This window comes from Vigna umbellata, chromosome 7 (genome assembly GCF_029865625.1).
Source record: "Vigna umbellata cultivar VRB3 chromosome 7, Vumbellata_1.0, whole genome shotgun sequence".
NCBI lineage: Eukaryota > Viridiplantae > Streptophyta > Magnoliopsida > Fabales > Fabaceae > Vigna > Vigna umbellata.
In genome coordinates, this window is record NC_142171.1 from 12,496,029 (window position 1) to 12,519,050 (window position 23,022).

At 35.9% G+C, this 23,022-nt stretch overlaps 1 pseudogene across 1 annotated transcript in view; it reads left to right on the forward strand.

The window, feature by feature from the left end:
• The first annotated feature begins 4,255 nt into the window (after window positions 1-4,255).
• LOC124833052 (DNA mismatch repair protein MSH1, mitochondrial-like) overlaps window positions 4,256-23,022 on the forward strand; it is a 36,373-nt pseudogene continuing 17,606 nt past the window's right edge. Inside the window, exons 1-11 of the transcript XR_015780816.1 lie at window positions 4,256-4,340; window positions 6,391-6,555; window positions 7,049-7,158; window positions 7,265-7,370; window positions 7,450-7,525; window positions 9,554-9,612; window positions 14,479-14,546; window positions 19,877-20,050; window positions 20,724-20,929; window positions 21,024-21,264; window positions 21,373-21,516. The product of XR_015780816.1 is annotated as a DNA mismatch repair protein MSH1, mitochondrial-like (transcript). The remainder of the gene's footprint in view (window positions 4,341-6,390; window positions 6,556-7,048; window positions 7,159-7,264; window positions 7,371-7,449; window positions 7,526-9,553; window positions 9,613-14,478; window positions 14,547-19,876; window positions 20,051-20,723; window positions 20,930-21,023; window positions 21,265-21,372; window positions 21,517-23,022) is intronic.

Genomic DNA, 23,022 nt, shown 5'->3' on the forward strand with positions numbered 1-23,022 from the left:
TTGAAATAGAGTACCTTAGGAAAATGCATTCTCAGGAGTAAAATAGGCATAGTAAAAATCCATAAAAAAAGTATAATCAGGATTTTGAGCAAACAATTTAGGGTTAGGGATATCAAAATTAAGGTAGGAAGTGAGTAGTCTATTTATGAGGTAGACATTAGTAGTCAATGCATGGTCCCAAAACTAAGGGGTGTTTATGTTCAACAACTCCATTTTGGTATGAAAATTAAGGTAGACAGTGGGTAGTCTATTTATGGGGTAGACACTAGTAGTGAATGTGTTGGGAAGCATATAAACATGTTGTCAGTAAGACAAGAGTGCAAGTTTATTACAGCAAGATGTTTAAAAACAATAACTAGAAATGCAGTTGTTAGGTAGTTTTTACAGCATAGTGTTCGCCAGCAGTTAGGTCTCCTTTTATAGAAAGTCCAGGGGGGGGTTGGGGGGAGTTCGGTTTCAGAGAATTGAATTTTGTAACTGGAATAATTCAGTGGGAAGGAGAGTACTCCTTTGTATCTTTTATTGTATGATTGGTGAAATTAGAGAAGTTCAGATTTACTTTTCTTTGTTCATGTCTGAAAATAGTGTTGATTCCTGTCAGAATCCCATGATTTATGCCGCAGTTAATATTTCCCTGTACAGTTTTTATTACATAATTAGAAGATTTAATTGCATTCCATATTTAAGAGGATAGTTAAGAGGATTAATAGGCTGACAATATATTTTATATTTCTTGTTCAGGATCAATGATCTTGATTTGTAGGGATAGATTATATCATAAATTAGTATTTTAAATTGTTATGTCTTTGTATTTTATTTAAGAGCAATTGCTCCTCTATGAATAATATCAGAAAAAGTTTTTCTGACATGGTATCAACTATCTAAAGTCTTTGAGAGCCTGTGTAATCTCTTGCACAACTTTCATTTTATCTGATCTCATGACTTTCCCATTGCAATATTAAATAAAGTCTATCATACATAGCCTCATGTAGTCCTATCACCACGTGCTCTATATATCCAATCCTAGGGATGACAAATAGGCTGAGATCACATGTCAACTATGGATATAGCCTAAGTAAAATTCTCTTTTCTTGAAATGAATGCCGGTAAATTTTAATGACCTTAAACTTTTATTTTATCATACATAGCCTCATGTAGTCCTATCACCGTTCGCCGCCGGCCACCGTCGTCCGTCGTCGGCCACCGTCCGGCCATCGTCGTCCATCGCTGTCACAGTTCCGTTCGTCTAAACCCTTAGGGTTTTCTTGTTCCTCGTTGGTACTATTCGTCTTCTTCAGAAATGGCGTCTGACAGTACTCTTTCTTTCTCTGGAAGTTCATCAATTACCTCCGAGAAGCTAAATGGAAAAAATTATCTATCATGCTCTGTTGCTGTTGAAATGTGGTTCCTTGGCCAAGGGCATTATGACCACCTTGAGCGAGATGGAAGCCCTGTGCCTACTGAAAAAGTTGATCAGTGGAAACAAGCAGATTTCCGGTTGTGTGCCCTGTTATGGCAATCAGTGGAACCCAAACTTCTTGTATCTTTGAGGGCTTTCAAAACTTGTCACTCCTTTTGGAAGAAAGCCCAAAGCATTTATGCCAATGACACTACGAACAAGCTTGCATCTCTTAAAATGGCAGACCATGATATGGTGTCCTTCATGGCTGAAGCCCAATCTGCTGTTGAAGAACTTAGGATGTTTTTGGAAGTGGACCCATTAGAGGATATAAAAAAGAAACTAGACAAATTTTACATGGTGTTGATCCTTCGTGCCCTACATCCCAATTTTGATCATCTCAGAGATCAACTTCTAACTAGTCATGAGGTCCCCTTTATGGAAACATTGACCACTCGCCTTCTGCGTGTCCCGGTACCTCAAACTCAAGAAGCGCATGAACTAGTGGAACCATCTGTCATGGATGCCACATGAGGAAGAGGAGGACGTGGCACTAGAGGAGGAGGACGAGGAGGTCGGGGACGTCCTCAATGCACATACTGTAAAAGGATGGGTCATACTCAAGAGAATTGCTACTCCTTACATGGTTTCCCTTCCAAAACCGCCAATATTTCGAAGACTGAAACTTCCACTTTGAAGACTGGAACTTCCACTCTATGTTTTCTGAGGATGAATATCAAGAGTATTTAAGGTTAAAGTCTAACAGCTTGGCATAACCATCTCAAGCCTGGGTTTCTCAATCTATGGAAGGTCAAAATTCATGGGTAATTGACTCAGGTGCTTCTGATCACATTTCTGGTAATACCTCTTTGTTCTCATCTATTTCCTTTTGAGAAAAACCTCATTTCATAACCCTTGCAAATGGATCTAAAACTTCCTCCAAAGGAGTCGGTCATGTTTCTTTGTCTCCCTCCCTTAATCTCAACTCAGTCCTTTTTGTCCCTAATTGTCCTTTTAATTTAATTGCAGAAATGCAGGCTCTTGACCACAGTAATACTTGGGAGCTGGTGCCCCTTCCTCCAGGCAAAAAGGCGGTTGGTTGTCGATGGGTGTATGCAGTTAAAGTCGGCCCTAATGGTGAAATTGATCGGCTCAAAGCTCGGCTTGTTGCAAAAGGTTACACTCAGGTTTATGGTCTTGATTATTGTGACACTTTCTCTCCTGTAGCCAAGATGACTACTATTTGCCTCTTCTTTGCCGTGGCAGCCATTCGTCATTGGCCACTTCATCAATTGGATATCAAGAATGCCTTCCTACATGGTGATCTTGAGGAAGAAGTTTATATGGAGCAACCTCCTGGGTTTGTTGCTCAGGAGGAGTCTGGTATGGTATGCAAATTGCATCGATCTCTATATGGCCTCAAGCAATTCCCACGTGCTTGGTTTGCAAAGTTTAGCTCCATTGTTCAAAAATTTGGGCTAAAACCCAGTGAAGTAGACCATTCAGTTTTTTACTGTCATTCTTCTTTCGGGAAATGTGTTTACTTAATAGTATATGTTGATGATATTGTCATTACAGGAAATGATGTTGTTGGAATATTTCAACTAAAAGAGTACTTGTGTAGACATTTTCAATCCAAGGATCTTGGAAGTCTCAAATACTTCTTAGGCATTGAAGTAGCACAATCAAAAGATGAAGTTGTAATCTCCCAAAGGAAGTATGCTCTTGATATATTACAAGAAACAAACATGATTGATTGTAGACCGGTAGACAGTCCCATGGACCCAAACCAGAAATTAAGGACAGAAGAAGGTGAATTATTCTCCGATCCAGAGAGGTATAGGAGGCTGGTTGAAAAACTGATTTATCTCACTATTACAAGGCCAGATCTATCCTTTGCAGTTGGAGTGGTTAGTCAGTTCATGCAGGCTCCATGTGTTGACCATTGGAATGCTCTCATTCGCATTCTAAGGTATGTAATGAAGGCTCCCGGGCAAGAATTGTTATATGAAGATAAAGGAAGCATTCGGGCCTCTGGGTATTGTGATGCAGATTGGGCAGGTTCACCTATTGATAGACGGTCTACTACAGGATATTGTGTTTTTTTGGGAGGAAACATTATTTCATGGAAAAGTAAGAAACAAAATGTAGTAGCTTGATCAACCGCGGAAGCCGAGTATAAGGCAATGACATCACTAACATGTGAACTTATATGGGTTAAACATTTCCTTCAAGAGGTTAAATTTTGTGACATCCATACTATGAAGATGTATTGCGACAATCAAGCTGCTCTCCACATTGCATCAAATCCAGTGTTTCACGAGAGGACTAAATATATAGAAGTTGATTGTCATTTTGTTCGTGAAAAGTTGTTGACTAAAGAAATATGTACTAACTTTATTGGGTCAAACTATCAACTCGCAGATGTATTGACCAAGTCATTATGGGGTCCTCGGATTGAGTTCATTTGTTCCAAGCTTGGTACATACAATTTGTATGCTCCAGCTGGAGGGAGAATTTTAGGATATTTATCCTATTTTATCATCATTATATTGTGTCAAGGGTTATCCTATTTATCATAATTATATTGTGTCAAGGGTTACCATATTTATCATGATTATATTGTGTCTAGGATTATCCTATTTATCATGATTATATTGTGTCTAGGGTTACCTTATTTATCATGTACTTCTGTATCAATTTATTCTTATAAATAGGAGATTGTGAGAGGGATCAATCAAGCCCTCTAAAATTATTTTACAGTTTAATTCTCAAGTTTTTCCATTATATTTTTATCTCAAATTAGTTTTGAATTTTTATTGTGTCATGTTATTGATTTCATGTTTAACTTCTAGGCATGCTCATCCTGGAAATCCATATGTATATGGACTTGCTGCAGTTGATCATGATCTCAACTTTCCCGAACCAATGCCTGTAATAGGTATTGATGTTTTTCTTTTACCTATTTGTACTAATTAGAATATTACCATTTCTTTTAAAATTATAACTTCTTTTGCACCACTTATTACTCAGGACAAATATTTTGTGTATAACATAACTTTATTGTTAGTAAGAGATTATGAGGTCTAATTTTTTTTGATTTTTTTATTTTATAAAATGTGTTAGGTATCACTTTGAACTGAGACCAACCATTACCATTCTAGGGATGTGATACTCTGACAAAAGCTTGAATCTCTCTACATTAGAAACACCAACCATAAGAGAAATACAGCTACTACTAGAATACCATTTGTCATACTAGAAATTAATTTAATCACCATTTCCAACAATCATAGAGGATGACTTGTACAACAATCTTATTATATGTAGATTTTAAAAATCTAGCTCTCATAATAAAGACCAAGGCATATTGCTATAAGAAAAATCCTGAGCCAATCTAAGCAAATAAGTCTTATTTTCAACCTAAGTATTCACAAGATGCAGATCCCCTTCAAATTTATTATTTACACATTTATTATTACACAATTGACTCCACTTAACACTAACCAATTACGACTAAGAAGCCATTTATAATTCTTGAAACTATAAGAAGAAGCACCAATAGTAACCCGGTTGATCAATTGAATTCTACTCATCATACTAAGAGCTTTACTTTTCCAAGAGGCAAGTTTCACATGAATTTTATCAGCTGCGAGTTTAAAATATTGAGTTTTGGGTGCCCCCAAAATGATACGAACACCTAAATAAGATATAGGAAACTAGCCTATATTGCAGCCAAGTAAATTTTTAATCTGCCTATTGAAATGGTTAGTCATCTGTACTATAAAATTGACATTCAACCATTGTCGAGAACCATTCCATACAAATGGAGGAATTTCATTAGGTGATCCAGAGTGTTTTTATTAGCTTTGCAGAAAACAAAGACATCATCAACATAAAACATGAGGTGGAAAAGAATAACCTTTGGGATTAGCCATAGCTAGGATCTTCTTGGAATCCAAAAAAAAAATCCCTATAATCAAAATACTTTATATGCTGAGATTATGTGGGTTATTTTGGCTATTAAGAATCTTGGACTTATGATTATAGGCGGGTGTGGTTGGAATTGAGTCTACTTTGGTTTGGTGAGCCTTTCTATATCCTCAAATTGTTTTGTGGTCACTTTGAGGGAGATGGTGGAAATTCATGAAGAGTTGTGATGCTATGGAGTTCAAAGTAATCTACATCTTTTGTGAAGGAAATTCTTGTGCAAATAAGCTAGCAAATTTGAGGATTGATAAAAGACACGAGTTTTGGTTCCCCTCTCCCACACACCACCACCACCACCACCCCTTGTTTAGTTTGATTTTATTTGTTCTTTCTTTTTCAATAAATTGTTTCATGTAATGGAAAATGATTGTTGAATTGTGGGTGTCATTCTAGCTCAGAGGTCATGGTTCAAAGGGATGCCTAACATGAATTTTATATAAAAAAAAGTGGGATGAATCTGAGGTTATATTGTGAACAATGAATCTGCAGTTAGCATAATTCACAACCCAGTACAACATGATAGAACTAAACACATTGAAGTGGACATTCATTTTATCAAAGAAAAGCTTGACCGTGGCATGATTTGCACTCCATATGTTTCTACCGAAGTAGAATTTGCAAACATACTCACCAAAGGGTTGAACAATAGTAACTCCGAGAGAATTATGTCCAACCTAGGAACGGGGAACACTTATTCACTAGCTTGAGTGAGTGTCAAAATATGTTTTAGGAGGTTTCAAAAATTATTCCTGTTGTTTTTAATTTTGTATATTTATCTTGTTTTTATTACTAGCATATTAATCTCACAATCTCAGATTTGTTCGGTGGAATAGGCTGTTCTTATTTCCAAAATTATCCAACAAATATATGTTTATGTGTATGTAAATATAACGAGAAAGAAATAATTTTGTTCTAAACTTGAGAATATAGGATCTGCTCCTTATTTCTATAACTATAACAACATTGAAATGATAAGTTTGAAACATGTCTTTTTATTGTAGGAATATCTTATTCTGCGAGGGGCTATTGCATTAACATGGTGCTAGAGACTATGAAAACATTCTCCTCTGAAGATTGCTTGACAGAAGAAGCAATTGTTACAAAGCTTCGTACTTGTCAATATCATCACTTATTTTTGCATACATCTTTAAAGCAGGATTCTTGTGGTTTGTACTTTCTCATTCTTTGCTGTTCTTTTTATGAAAATATTGGGCCGGATTTTGGTTTACAAGGTGACTTTCTATGAAGGACATGTCAGAGGTCACATGTTAGATTTGATGTTCCTTTTTATAATATTTTTTTTTTGTTTAGGTAGATTCTATCCTTTACATAGTTGTATTTTCTCCTTGTTTGTTATAATATTTATTTGATATATATGAAAATAAAATTAAAAATAAAAGCAAAAACTGTGACCAATGTTATCATGGTGCTGGTTACGTAATTGTTCTTATCTATAAATGGTGTTTATGTAACACAGCATATAGAGATCATTTTTAGATATTGATTGGAGGTCTCTACCAATATTACATTTAGCCCAAGTATTGATAGGAGTTCTCCACCTGACCGGAGTAACTTTGATAGAATAGAGAGATAATTAGTAGATATAAATACTTTTTGTGTTCCTCATCTTTCTTAAGCATTTGAATATTGTTTTCATAGGAACATGCAAATGGGGAGAATTCGGTGAGGGGGGTCTCCTATGGGGAGAATGTAGTTCAAGACATTTTGAATGGTTTGATGGCAACCCTCTCTCTGATCTCTTGGTCAAGGTATATAAACAAATTATATAAACTTTTTTGCATTTTCCTTTTCTAAAATGAATGGTACACAAATGAGTCATTTAACATTACATGTTTATTTCACTTTTGAACATAGGTAAAGGAGCTTTATGGCCTTGGTGATGAGGTTAATTTTCGGAACACAACTGTATCCTCGGCACATAGGGCTCGACCTTTAACTCTTGGAACATCTACTCAAATTGGTTTGTATATTACTAATGATGGATTGTTAGTTGTCCAGATGTCATTTTCTTTTTCTTAAACCAGTGTCTTGCATTTTAGGTGCCATTCAAACGGAAGGAATACCTTCTTTGTTAAAGGTCTTACTTCCACTTAGTTGCAACGGATTACCAGTTCTGTGAGTGACGGATTCCTTTTTCCTTTTGTTGTATCATGTTTAAAATTACTCCATGATAATTATTTTACCCACTTGCCTTTAAACTTTTCCTATTTATTACATACTTAACCTTTTCATTTTATAAAAGACTAGTTCTATCTTTTTTTTTTCTTTTTTTTTTTTTAAATCAAAGGAAAGAAAGAATGCTATAACATCAATCATATGCAACATTCTTAGAATAATTATTATTGGAAATGAAATACAAAAGTGGAGAGGCAAAGCCAACCCACTAAGAAAAAAGAAAGTGCGGAAGACCATACCTATCTCAACGAAAGTCAGAAACAATAAAAGTAGGTACACTATTCCACCTAGAAAAAACAGAAGATCTCAAACCATAAGCTGCTAAACCATCATCTGGAAATATGAGAAAATCTGAAATTTTTACTTTTGATGGGCTCTAAAATGTTGAGCCATCTATTTCTTAGCTTCCAGGGTACCAAGGAACTATCATAATAAGATTTCATAGTAAGCAAGAAATCAGTCTCAATCAAAGAGCTCTCCACCCTTTTTGCATAGTAATCTTGATAGCATGTATAGCTCCTCCCATAAGCTCTGATTCCAAGGCTGACTGTGCTTGTAAAATTATTGAAAAGCAACCCATAATTTCTGTTTTCGAATTCCTAAAGATACCACCACAAGCTGATTTTCGTCCATGATCAAATTATGTTCTATCTGTATTGTATTTTATCCATCCTGTTTCAATGGGAGTCCAATCCACTTGAGCAGTCTTATTTGACTTCCTTGGCCGCAAACAACTTAAAAGGCCATACTAAGTTTGAATTCTGCAATAGTGGAGTAGAATGCATGTTACTTGTTTCCAAAGAACCAGAAAGATTCACAACAGTGAAAATTCTGTTTTTGATATGCTGGTATTGAGTCTGCTGTCCCTCAAACATACTGAAAATTACCTTTCATTTTACATAACTGTATATTTTAGTTAAAAACAAGCTTTATGCTTTTTCGTTATTAATTCTTTATTATGGACAGCCACTAAAATTTTCTTTTTTCTTGTTGATGCATTTTGTTTGCATTTGCAAGATGTTTTTTATTTTTTTATTTTTTTAAATTATTATTATAAGTTCATGAAGATATCTGTTAGGTTTCTATGTTAGAAAACCTAACTTTCTCACAACACCCACTCACACAAAGGCAATATAAGCAAGAGAAAACAAAGGAAATGCGTAAATTCACTGTAATTGTATAACGAAAAGGAATAACGATTCGGGAGCCTAATCCCCCTCAACAAGGTCCAAGACCTGGTTACACAACGTAAGAAATGGCTAGCTGCCCTCTAACAAAGAATAAAACTCTATTTATATAAGATCTCCCATCCCGCCTTTCCTAACCGCTCTCTCATTTTCCCGCCTTCTATCTTCTTACCTTAGATCCTATCAATATCATTAAAAACTAGAAAAAAAGAAACAAAGAACTCATGGGGGACCAAACCAAAACCCATGACCAAAGAACAAGCTAGTTAGCTATAAGGCAATCCATTAGCTAAACTTCCCTATACATGGGAAGAAGACATTTATTATGAAAGAAGTCCAAAGTTATAAACGCTGGTTTATTGCATTTGCAAGATGGTTTGATTGTTTTGCTTGTTCTATTTTTCCATTTAGTTTGGTTGTTTTATTTTTTTTATTGCAACCTAAAGTTTCTGTGTTCCCCTTAACTCTGGAAAGAAGTTTAGAAAAGGAAAAAAGTTTCAAGGGATTGATGGAAGGGTGAAGATAGCTTTGTTGTAAAATGTGGGTATATAGTCTGACTGTGTTGAGTTAACTGTTTATTTTGTTTATATTTTCTAGTTTTGAACCATTTAATTGTGTAATTCATTGACTTAACTGGACTAAAATTTTCAATATGAATTGTTTATTTTTCCTATTTTCCCCCTTTTGTTTTAGTTTTAATAATTAACTTTAGCTCAAAGTAGTGTCCTGGCAATTAATTCTAGAATCCATATTAGATGATTAATTTATGTTTGCTTCGCAGGTATATAAGGAATCTTCTCTTGAATCCTCCTTCTTATGAGATTGCATCCAAAATTCAGGGTAATTTTTAATAGTTTAACTAGAAAAGGATTTGGATATATGAGAGGAGAAAAAAGATCTTAACTGAATTGGAAGTCGTACATAAGCATATATATATATATATATATATATATATATATATATATATATATATATATATATATATATATATATATGTGTGTGTGTGTGTGTGTATGTGTGTGTGTGTGTGTATGTGTGCGTGCGCGCGTTTGTGTCTCTATTTCTCTCTCTAGTTATATAAAACACTGTATATAGAAAGCTCTACTCTCCTAGAGGAATGATTACGAAAAATCTCTAGTATCTTATTGTACTACATTGGTAATGACTGCAATACCATCTTGTAATTGAACAAAATATTTTTGTTAGGATATTTACCCTATTTATCATGATTATATTGTGTCAAGGGTTACCCTATTTATCATGATTATATTGTGTTTATGGTTATCCTATTTATCATGTACTCTTGTACCAATTTATTCTTATAAATAGAAGATTATGAGAGGATCAATTAAGCCCCTAGAATTATTCTACAGTTTAATTCTCAAGTTGGTATCAGAGCGGACCCCCCGCTCTAGTTTGTCTTGTAGCCTCTCTTGAAGAAAGTGGTCAAAACCCTTAGAGTTTTCCTTTTCCTTGCTGTTGCGTTTTTTTTCTTCAGAGATGGCGTCTGGTAGTGCTCTTTCATTCTTCGGAAGTCCATCAATTACTTCCGAGAAGCAAAATGGAAAAAATCATCTATCGTGGTCTGCTGCTGTTGAAATGTGGTTCCTTGGCCAAGGACATTATGACCACCTTGAGCGAGATGGAAGGCATGTGCCTGTTGAAAAAGTTTATCCGTGGAAACAAGTAGATTCTAGTTGTGTGCCCTGTTATGGCAATCCGTAGAACCCAAACTTCTTATATCTTTGAGAGCTTTCAAAACTTGTTACTCCTTTTGGAAGAAAGCTCAAAGTATCTATGCCAACGATATTCAACGTCTGTATGACACGACAAACAAGCTCGCATCTCTTAAAATGGCAGACCATGATATGATGTCCTTCATGGCTGAAGCCAAATCTGCTGTTGGAGAACTAAGGATGTTTTTGGAAACAGACTCATTAGAGGATAACAAGAAGAAACTAGAAAAATTTTACATGGTGTTGATCCTTCGTGCCGTACATCCAAATTTTGGTCATATCAAAGAACAACCTCTGACCAGTGAGGTCCCATCCATGGAAACATTGACCACTCGTCTTCTGCATGTCCCGATACCTCAAACTCAGGAAGCACATGAACTAGTGAAACCATCTGTCATGGTTGCCACACAAGGAAGAGGAGCACGTGGCACTAGAGGAGAAGGACGACGAGGTCGGGGATGTCCTTAATTCACATACTATAAAAGGATGGGTCATATTCAAGATAATTACTATTGCTTACATGATTTCCCTTCCAAAACCGCCAATATTTCGAAGATTGAAACCTCCACTTCTAAGTTCACCGAGGATGAATATCAAGAGTATCTAAGGTTAAAGTCTAACAACATGGCACAACCATCTCAATCTCCTAGTACATCAACAACCTGCATCTCTCAATCCATGGAAGGTCAAAATTCATGGGTAATTGACTCAGGTGCTTCTGAGCACATTTCTGGTAATACTTCTCTGTTCTCATCTATTTCCTTTCGAGAAAAACCTCAGTTCATAAGCCTTGCAAATAGATCTAAAACTTCCTCCACTGGAGTCGGTCATGTTTCCTTGTCTCCCTCCATCGATCTTAACTCTGTCCTTTTTGTCCCTAATTGTCCTTTTAATTTAATTTCCGTAAGCTAGTTTACCAAAATGTTAAATTGTTCAATAAACTTTGATCACAAAACTTTTGTTATAAAGGAGCGTGGTTCGGGGAGACAGATTGGAGAAGGATATAAAGCTGACAGATTATACCATTTTGGATCTCGTCCAAGTTGTGTGTTGCTGCTTCTGATCCTAAAGTGCTATATGATCGACATGGCCATCCTCATTTGTCGAAATTAAAAAAGATGTGTCCTATACTTAATGGTCTCTAGACCTTAGAATCTGAGTCATGTCAACTTGGAAAACATGTTATATCTTCCTCTCCTAAAAGGTCTTCATCTATGTAATTCTAGTTTTTCATCATCCATTCTGATATATGAGGACCTAGTCGTATCTCCTCCTTTGGTTTTAGATATTTTTTTACCATCATTGATGAATATTCAAGATGTACTTAGGTTTATTTTATGAAAAATCGTTCTGAATTGTTAGCCATCTTTACATCTTTTATGAATGAAATCAAGAATGAATGTGGTCAAGTAATCAAAATATTAAGATGTCATAATGCCAAAGAGTATTTCTCATCCTCCTTTTCTGCCATCTTGAGTTCCCATGGTATCTTACATCAGTCTACTTGTCCTCATACACCGAAGAAAATGGTATGGCAGAACGAAAAAATAGACACTTAGTTGAACCTGCCTGTACCCTTTTGCATGGTGCCCATATTCCTGTCCATCACTGGAGGGATGCCATCTTAACTGCATGTTATCTTATTAATAGGATGCCCTCCTCCTCTCTTGATAATAAAGTGCCTTTCTCCATTCTGTTTCCTAATGATTCTCTCTTTCACACATTTCCCCAAGTGTTTGGCTGTGTATGTTTTGTTCATAACATGTCTTTAGGACTAGACAAACTCTCCTCTCGCACTCTCAAATATGTCTTCTTAGGCTATTCTCGACGCCAAAAAAGATATAGGTGTTACTCTCTTGAAACTAAGTATTACATGTCTGCCAATGTCACATTCTTTGAACAGACTCCTTACTTCTCTCCATCTGTTCAGGATGTTTCTATCCTCCAGCAGGTCCTTCCCATTCTAGTGGACGAGTGAAATAGCTCCACAGTCTCTGTCATTCCCAGTCTTGATCACAATCCTCCTGCACCCGTTTCTCCACATACTTAGACCATCCCATACAAGGCCCCAATGGATAGTCCACTCGTTTCTATGCTAACTCCTTTTTTTCCAAGTTGATTTAATTGGTTTAAGTATCCTCTAAACGTGTGTTTTCTCTTGTTGTAATAGGGTTGTCGTCAATGCATTGTATGTGAGAGGAGTAAAACCTTTGATAATATGATTTTCAACAAACAAATATGAATTCACATCACAGGGGTTTCTTGTAAGGTTAAAAGGCAAACTAGAGGAATAGAACATTCTAGCTATGAGAGCATTGAGTTGTCTCTATCCTCTATGTTGAACACCCTCTTCCTCTTTCATAATGAAATATTTTCATGTCTATCTTTAGTGGGCAAGGGAACATGCTTAGGTTTAACTTTATTTTTGCCAATTCAACAGTTGATTTCTATTCAACCAAATTGTTGGAAGTTCCACATCGACTAGAGATAAAACTAGTTAAAGTATATAAGTGAGTGTAAATCTTACCTTATAAACCAATTTTATGGGGTTGAGTTAGGCCTAAAATCCACTTCTTAACATGGTATCAGAACCACTGTTAGAGCCTATCGTAGCGAGATTTGTTGGACATATTGTTCCACCCACAATTGGGCCGCTATCGGACTACACATTGATGTCTAGTCCCACATACGAGATGTATATACCTTGGTGTGCGGGGATGTATGTTGGAAGTCCCATATCGACTAGAGATAAGACTAATTTAAAATATATAAGTGGCTCTAAACATCACCTTACAAGCTGATTTTATGGGATTTAGTTAAACTTAAAGTTCACTCCTTACTTCAAATGTTCTTCATTGGCGTTTGAGCACACACTAATTCCGGATCCATGAATTTTTAATAAATGAGCTTTTACTCTAGAGTAATAACTTTTAAAATCTTTTGACAAAAATTACAGACCTTCTCTTGTTTCCTCCTCCTTTTGTTCCTTTGTCTAATAAACTGACATATGCCCATAAAGAATCATAATCAACTTGTTAAACATCTTTTGAAATAGACTTCCTTGGAATTTTTAAGTTAAGAACTAGAAAAATTTGGTATTGGTGCCAACATTTCTTTTACTTAGAAGTAAGTAAAATAAATAATAGGACAAAAATAGTAGAAAATAATGAAACAAACGTCTATAAAAGAACGAATACCTTAGAAGGAAGATAAAATAAGAGATAAAATGCAATTGGTCAAAGACTTTCAGAATAACAGGAATAAACGAATTGAATGTCACTTCAAATGATTTTCCTTTCCCACACCTTTAATGACAAATTAAAAGTGATAGATCACATATGTAACATTGCACGTAGGGCTGTATCACATGGAGTGTTGTGATTATTTATCTACCTATTTATTCTATATTATATTCTTTCTACCTAAACAAAGTGAGTAAATAAATACTTGAAACTAAGAAACTATATATTTTGATTTTAAAATTGTCATTTATTTATTGTAATTATTATTTGAAAATCTGGTGTAAACAAAATTAAACTGTGATTAATAGATTAAAGAAAACGTTTACAACTGATTTTATGCTGGGTTGTTAATATTAGAGATAAGGACGTGTATGATGTTAAAAGATAAAATAAAATAGAAACGCTTTATTAGCTCTCTAGTCTCGAATCTTGTTGATCTTCCCTTTGCATCCTCTTGTATTTGTTGAATTCTTTACGCCTGTCTCTTTAACCATGGATCTTGTACTTGATCTTTGAATGTTTGATAATCTATTTAGGTCTCTTAGTTGTATTACAATAGAGAGTAATGTACTTGCACAAAAGATTTGCTATTCTACTCTATTACTTTCAATCTTTTTATTGCAATTCAAAGTATTCTCAATTATGTACTTTACATATTTATATTGCTATTATTATAATGGCAATTTTTACCTAAATTTGAACTTATTTCATTTTTTTTTGTTTCACAGAAACATGCAAACTTATGAGTAGTTTAACGTGCTCAATTCCAGAATTTACTTGTGTTTCTTCAGCAAAGGTTATTATTAAATTGCTTGTATCCTATATACTGTAAAGCAGTTTTTTTTTTTGGTCAAACATAGAATGAATATTAGTTGTACTATGATTGCAACCTTCAACATAATGATTACCTGCAAGTAATTATTCTTCATTCTATATTCAAGTACTTCTTTTATGAAGATTAGTTTTTATAGTTCTTGATCTCTAGCATAAACACATGTGCTGGCCTGAAAATAAAAGGGTTATTAATGTTTTTCTTTTTGTTCACTAATTAATGCTTCATTATTCAATCTGAAAAACTAATGTTAGCTTTAATTTGTAAGTTGTATTATACTTTTATGTTTAAATATATGAAACAAGCATGATAGTTCTTGATTCTCAACTTTTCTTGGTTCTCAACTTTTGGGTATGTAGCACGTAGAAAAGAAGCGTCTTAGTGGAAAAGTTTTGGGGCTTTAAAGGCTTTTGTATTTGGATTTCCTTATTTTGGAGAAATAATTGTTTTTGTTTGGCCATTTTCTAACTATGCTTTTGAAAGGAATTATTGTTTGCTACAAATAAAATGTAGCTGAACATTCTACTATTAGTATTATGAAACTAGGTTTGTTAAGAACTTGCTATGTCAGTAGTAACTGAATTGTTGCTTGAAACTTTGACACTAGTAAACATTGTGTTAGGTGTTGTGGTTTTGTGTAATTAGGAGAAAAGCAAAGGGCTAGTGAAAAAGATGGAGTACTTTGCGATTCATGTTAAGCATTTGGTGTGCATTAAGAAGTTGAAAGATGGTTGGGGGGTTTAGAAGTTGAAAGATTTAATATATTGAGTTCTAATATGGCTATTATTGAAGAACTTGACATTGATGCACAATTTGGATTTGAGAATAACTAAGAAAAGTACAATTAATAGCATGGATAACCATGGCCAAAGAGTTACTAGCTTGTGCACTTCAATGATTGATAAAGAAGCTTATTGGATTGCCTTGTATTGAAGGTATTCATTGTACAAATTCACCTAAAATGGACTTGGATGTGCTAATGAATTTATAGTGAAACTTAAGGTAGATGGATCACTAGACAGGTATAAAGCTGATTGGTTGCAAAGGGGTAATTGATTAAGGTGAGGCTTTTTCTCTTGTAGCAAAGATGAGTACAATTTGAGTTGTTCTTGCTCTAGCTGCTTGTTTTGGATGGAAATTACACAAGTTGGATTATGATTATGAACTTGTTGGACCACTAGTGAGGTTTGGATGATGAAGGGGATGCGATAAGTGATGTGAAAGAGAAGTCATCCAAATTCTAAAAAGCATGGACATGAGCATAGGTAATGAATACAACACATTATAACCTCCAAAATTTCATATATAGCAACATGAATATATTTATATTGAGCATAATTATTAATTTTTTAAATTGACAATCAAAATTTTATATTCGAAATAATCTATTTAAAAGTTAGTCAAATATAATAATTAAATATTCTGTTGGCTAATAAAAAAATGAATCTAAACTTTGAAAAGTAAAAAAGAATCTATTTCATTTTGGTCTTGATCATGATTATTGAAAAACACACTAGCGGGGTTCATCTAAGGAGAATTAACAACCTTAGAGAAAATCATAATATATGAGATATCATACAAGAATAAATAAATTGTTCGTAACTCTTGATTATATAGCATCTACTTATTTCTATAATTATAATAGAAACTTACTATTAGGAATAAAAGAGTAAGACCGAACAGTAGCAAGAAGGAAGGAGGGAAGTAGAGCCGAACAGTAGCCAGAAGGGAGGAGGGAAGTAGATGCCAAATGGTACCAAAAGGGAGAAGGGAAGTATAGACCGAACGATATCCAGAAGGGAAGAGGGAAGTAGAGATTGAGTGGTATAAACTAATACCGAACGGTAAATGAAAGGAGGATGGGATCAAAGACCGAACGTTATATATACACTGGTACCGAACGGTATTTAGTAGAAGCAGGTTGGGTTAGCCTAAAGGTTAGGGCGCGAGAATGAGACACTAAATAGTCTCCCTGTAACTCTAATCAAGGAGGTTATTTTCTTTTGGGTAAAGACTGGGCATATTTGCCAGTGGAGGAAGGTAGGCTTCCTTGGGGGAGAGTATACATGTATTTTCGCTGTTTTACTGAATCCATAATACATACATACTTTATTTTTTTTTTCTGTTATTCGATTGTTGAAGCGAGAGTAGAGTATAGATTTAGGTTACTCGCATAAAGTAACCTAACAGATTGGTCCGACCTGCTGGATCTGTTTCGAAGGGAAGAAGAACGAGCGAGGAGGATCGATAGCGAAGAAGAAAGGAGTGGAAATTAAACTCACTTGAAGGAAGAATGGCGGCGATGGAGTTGTCAATGGAGGAAGTGAAGGCGGCGGTACAAGAGATGACTCTCGAGTTCCAACGAGCTCGTGAACGATGAACCAGGAACCAACATTGGAGCTTCGAAGGAAGTTGTGATTCTGTCAATGTTGGACGCAAACGACGACCGCTGGAAAACTCAGAGGAGGAATCGGTAGAAGACAAAGGACAAGTTCGACGCAGTTGGAGGAAGCGCATTGAACTACCTACATTTGAAGGTACGAATCCCATGAGCTGGATTGCAAAGGCGGAGAAAATCTTCGACCTCCAGAGCGTGATGGAGAAAGAGATGAAGCTCGTCTATAGATGCATGTAGGGAGGTTTGGCGAGTTATTGGTTTCGCTTCTGGTGGAGGAAAACCAGGCATCCGACTTGGAAGATGTTCACCGACGATCTGACGCGGAGGTTTGGCGGAATGATGGGGAAAGGAGGTACGACATGGGGAAAATGTAACTCAAGCTCGGGGACAGTCGTGGGAAGGAGATGTATCGGGGATTATCGAGGGATCTGTCACGCCGGCGGGCGAGGGCAGGAAGACAAAGAAGATGGATAGAGGAGAGTCCCGAAATCGAACAAAAGACATGGGAGTTATCTGTATTACTGCAGGTGGTGTAACGCAGTTTAAACAATGAAACTGCGAGTTGGGTGCAAGGGTGAAAGGTATTGGTGTTTATTGACGGTGGGCAAGTCATAACCTCATTGGACCAGATTGGTGGAGAATTGGGGCTGAAAAGTGAGGATACGCCCCCTTATAATGTATGTTTAGGTGATGGGCCGAAAAAGGTGACTAGGGGGTGCTGTATAGGAGTTCTCGTGAGGTTTGGGGGAATTAGAAGTCAAAGAATAAACTTTTATCTCTTTGAGTTCGGAGGTGTGGATGTGATTTTAGGAGTTACCCTGTTGCACCCCTGGGAGAAATTAAAGTAGATTGGAGGCAGCTTTAGCATGAAGATTGAAGCAGGGAGGGAACAAGGTGGAGAGAAGGGGGATCCCACTTTGACAGAAGGGTTGTTACTCCAAAGGTACTCCTAAAGGAAAGAGAGATTGAAACCTTGACGCGAGTTTGGAGCTTGAGCCAAGTTGAACTGATGGAGGGGGAGACAGACAAGAGTGGCTTAACTCCCAATGAAGGGATAGGATTGAAGCAAATTTTTGGGGATGTGGTATATAGCAAAACTGGGAGCACACACATAATCTCACACAAGTCCTGGAAGTGCTAGTTAAGCAGAAGCTCTTTGTCAACAAGAAGACAAGTGAATTTGGCAAGAAGTAGAGGAGATATTTGGGGCACAAAATATCTGAAGGGGGTATGGAGTTGGATAGAGAAAAAATCACAGCCCCTGTACTGGCTCTACCTGATTTTGGCCAAACCTTCTACGTGGAGTGTGCAGCTTCAGGCACTGGAGTAGGGGCGGTTTTGTCTCAAAGCAAGAGGTCCATAGCTTTCTTTAGCAAGGCATTATTTGAATCTTCCCTTGCTAAGTCCATTTATGAGATGCTGGAAGTTAATAGAATCCAGGAAGAATGGAAGACAGTGGAGGAGGATTTGCCACCACCCAAGTCTCCAGACCTGAATTGGAGGGCGCCACCGGGGAAGAGGAGCATTACGTCAAATAACAACTCCCTAACTTCAACCTTGAGGACAAGGTTGATTTTGAGGGGTAGAGTAATGTTAGGAATAAAAGAGTAAGACCGAACAGTAGCAAGAAGAAAGGAGGAAGTAGAGGCCGAACGGTAGCCAGAAGGGAGGAGGAAAGTAGATGCCGAACGGTATCAGAAGGGAGAAGGGAAGTATAGACCGAACGGTATCCAGAAGGGAAAGGGAAGTAGAGGCCGAGTGGTATAAACTAATACCGAACGGTAAATGAAAGGAGGATGGGATCAAAGACCGAACGGTATATATACACTAGTACCGAACGGTATTTAGTAGAAGAGCAGGTTAGGTTAGCATAAAGGTTAGGGCGCGAGAATGAGAAACTAAATAGTCTTCTTGTAACTCTAATTAAGGAGGTTATTTTCTTTTGGGTAAAGACTAGATATATTTGACAGTGGAGGAAGGTAGGCTTCCTTGGGGGAGAGTATACTTGTATTTTCGATACTTTACTGAATCCATAATACATACATACTTTTTTTTTTTTCTGTTATTCGATTGTTGAAGCGAGAGTAGAGTATAGATTTAGGTTACTCGCATAAAGTAACCTAATACTTACAGAATAAGTTTTATGGATTTCTAGCATAAAAAAATCACAGCCTGTCCTCATTATCACTTTGTTGGAGTCATGTCAGAGCTGTGTCAGACATTAGAAATCGTTTTTTAAATTTGGCACTTCAACAGTGGCTGATATGTGCTGCACCAATGTCATACGTGGGTTGGTGTCATATATGTGTCGGATAGGGAGACACTATTGAAGAAGAGTGTCCGAACTTTATATTGTTGATGGAACTTTAGATAGAAACAAGTTCTTGCAAAAGTGTTGTATGTCATGACTGTTTTATGTCATGGTTCATACTTGTTTGCTTTTATTTGAGCAAGAGACTTGAATTGGCATTTTTTCTTATCTAAATATGTGATGCAAATTTCCTTTTTTCCATTTTGGGCTCCAATATTATGTGTTGGTTATTGAGCCTTTATTAAGAAGTTTCATTCGGATTTATATCATTAAAGAGAATAGTCTGATTAATTCTTAATTGTACAGTTAAGAGAATATTATTTTCAATATTTTAGGATATCTTTTGTTCTTTTAGTTTTTAATTTGCTGCCAATAAAGAGGAGATTAGTCGCAAGTTTTATTCTTAGATAGGTCTGCGACTATTGGCCTAATCCTTATTTACATCTCTTACACATAGTCAATATTTAAAGTGTAACAATATTTAAAGTGTAACAATATTTACTGTACTATATTTTCAATACCTTTCATATTTAGATCCTTAGACTTTTTTTATTTTAACCATTCTGCATGTGCATTTTTGTGCAGCTTGTAAAGCTACTTGAATGGAGAGAGGTCAATCATATGGAATTTTGTAGAATAAAGAATGTGGTCGATGAAATTTTGCAGATGTATAGAACCCTTGAGCTCAATGAAATATTGGAAAGTTTAATCGCACCCACATGGGCGACAACTGGGTTAGAAATTGACTTTGAAACCTTGGTGAGTGTGAAAAGTTTATTTCTTCACTTTATTGAAATAAAAGGGGATTGTTTCTCCGTAGGAAATTGGGTACAACTTCTCAAAACATATTAACTAAAGGATGACCCATAATATTTTTTATCTCTATAGAAGAATTGTTTGTAATGGGTAAGTTGTATGCATGTCATTGACTAATAATGAGAAAAATTTGTCAAGATATTTCTTATTTGATGTAATAAAATCATATCCTATTTCCATATATGTTAGACTTGAGAGCTTATAATTAGTTCAAAACTGTTTTATTTCACTTAACCGCTGATACAACTTACTACTATATTTAGAATAGAGTACAGTAGTGTAGAATACAAAGGTCAGGAACCCTAAAAACCTAATAGATGAGTTCCCCTACATAAGTATTAATAATATAAGAACATTACATTTGAACACTCCTCCTCAAGCTTGAGGGTAGTGTCTACAATTAGATTTTCTTACTCCGTATTGTGTCAACAGGCTATAGATAAGTGTGTTTGTAAATATCCTTGATAATAGGGATCTATTATTTTCTAGTGTTCTTATATTCCAAAATTAGTTTCCAATCTTATATTAATATATTATATATATATATATATAATTTACTCTTAATAAATAATTCTACCCTAATATTTTAGACTACCCTAATGTTATTTGTTTCCAGGTTGCTGGATGTGAAGTTGCATCTAGTAAGATTGGTGAAATAATCTCTCTGATGGTGGGAATGATCAGAAAGTCAACTATTTCTCTCTATTCCTCATGAATTTTTTGAAGATATGGAGTCTAATGGAAAGGTCGAATAAAAGAATCCACATAGATGACGTGTTTACTGCAGTGCAAAAGCAGCTGAGGTCTTGCACCTAGCAGTAGGTCTATGTAACTCATCTTGTCTGTACATGTTTGCATATTGGAGTCTTGTTTATGCAACACTAATGTTGTCCCAACATTGTTACAGGTCACTGAGATTTTGTTCCTGTTGTTTCTAGAGTAAAGGCTACTATAGCCCCCTTGGAGGTCCTAGGGGGGAAATTTGTTATGCTCGTGAGCATGAGGCAGTTTGGTTCAGAGGCAAACGCTTACACCAATTTGTGGTCTGGTAGCCCTGGGGAGGAACAAATTAAACAGCTTAGGCATGCTTAGATTCTAAAGGTAAAAGGGTTGGGGAGGAATGGTTTACCACCCGAAGGTTAGGCTGCATTAACAAGGTACCTTTTTTATGAGTAATTGTATCTTATTATTATTTACTTTATTTTGTCAAACTACTGTAGTTCTTTTTGCTAAATCATATATGTTGATAAGTTTACCTGTTGAAGGTACCATGAAGCAAATGCCAAGGCAACAGAACGAGTTTTGGAAATTTTAAGGGAACTCGCTACTGAATTGCATTACAGTATAAACATTCTTGTCTTTTCATCCACACTACTTGTTATTACCAAAGCTTTATTCGCTCATGCAAGGTTTGTAAACATTTGCAGTTGCTTCTGCTGTACTTTTTTGGATAAAATGCAATGGTATTTTTTCTTTTTGGTGCATTAATTTTTTTAAGTGGGTTTTATTAGATCTGTTTAAGCTACAAGTATCTGTCTTAAGTTTGTTGATTAAATTTAGTTTCCTTAGAAAATATTTAATGGGCATTTGTCTCCTAGGGCTCAAACAATAGTTTTGTGATTTAATTGAAGTCATCGGAAAACCTGAAACAGTATTATGAAAATTTTATATTGCATTATATGATTTTGTTCAATATTTATGCAGGTGGACAGCAAAATAAGTTCGTAAAGTTTGTGTTTACAACAGTTTATGCAAGGAATGTAGGAGAGAATCTGATATTCTTTTAGTACAAGATCTATCTAACACTCACTCAACCGAACTTGCAAAGACAACAAAGAACAAAACTGTATATTCCTCTTGTATTCAAAGACATTATAAGAACAGCACTCAACTCTCATGGGAGCACTCTCCCTCTACAGGAACAACTCCTGTTTTTACTAGAAAATATCAGAAGCCCTTTATAAAAGTCCACAACCTTTTGATAAGGTTCCCTTAACTGTTAGCAGGGTCACTAACAGTTAAACACACTTCCTAACCTCCTAACCGCCTAAACATCCTATTACTTTCTCTTCCTCCTCTCATACACTCTTAACACTCTATCAGAATTAAAGAATAGAAAACCAAAGAATGAATATCTAATCTGAATAACATCTTAACAAAAGTATTTTATTGTCATATAATAAGAGCAATTTTTTTAAATAGGAGCAATAGTTAAACAAATATTTAGGAATGGGAAGACAACATGAAAGTTGTGCTATCTGTCTCATAGTGTACATTGTTGGAAAGTCCTACATCACTTTCCTTAATTAGTGTTATCTGACAGTTCATGTAATATCAATGGTTTCAAGATGAAATCTGACATGTGGTATCTGTTAGGGAGTGGAGAGTTTATGAGAGGAGAAGGAAGTTACTGTCGTATCTATTTTAGCAGTTAGGAAGGCAGGAAGTTAGGAATTGTATAAACAAAGTTTTGTACTTTGTTTTGGGTAGCTTTTGACATTAGTTTGTATAGACAGGAATGTTTGTCCTGTGGAGGGGGATTAGGCTCCCATATATTGATTGTACATTGAACTCTGTTACATTGAATAAAAATACCATTCTCTTACAGTTGGTTTTCTTGTTTGTGAGTGTGCGTGCAAGCCATAGTTTCATTGGCAGAGGACTGGAAGAGGAGTTGGGATTACCCATTGAGGACACACCACCTTACCAGGTGAGTCTAGGAGATGGGCAGAGGAAAAAGACCAGGGTTGTTGTAAGGAGGTCATGATCAACATAGGGGAAACCGAGATAGAGGATAGGTTTCATGTTTTTGAATTAGGGGGAATGGATATAATCCTAGGGGGGAGTGGTTGGCCAAGCTGGGAGAAGTGACCCTGAATTGGGGAGAGTTGACGATGGTGTTTAGTCAAGGGGGA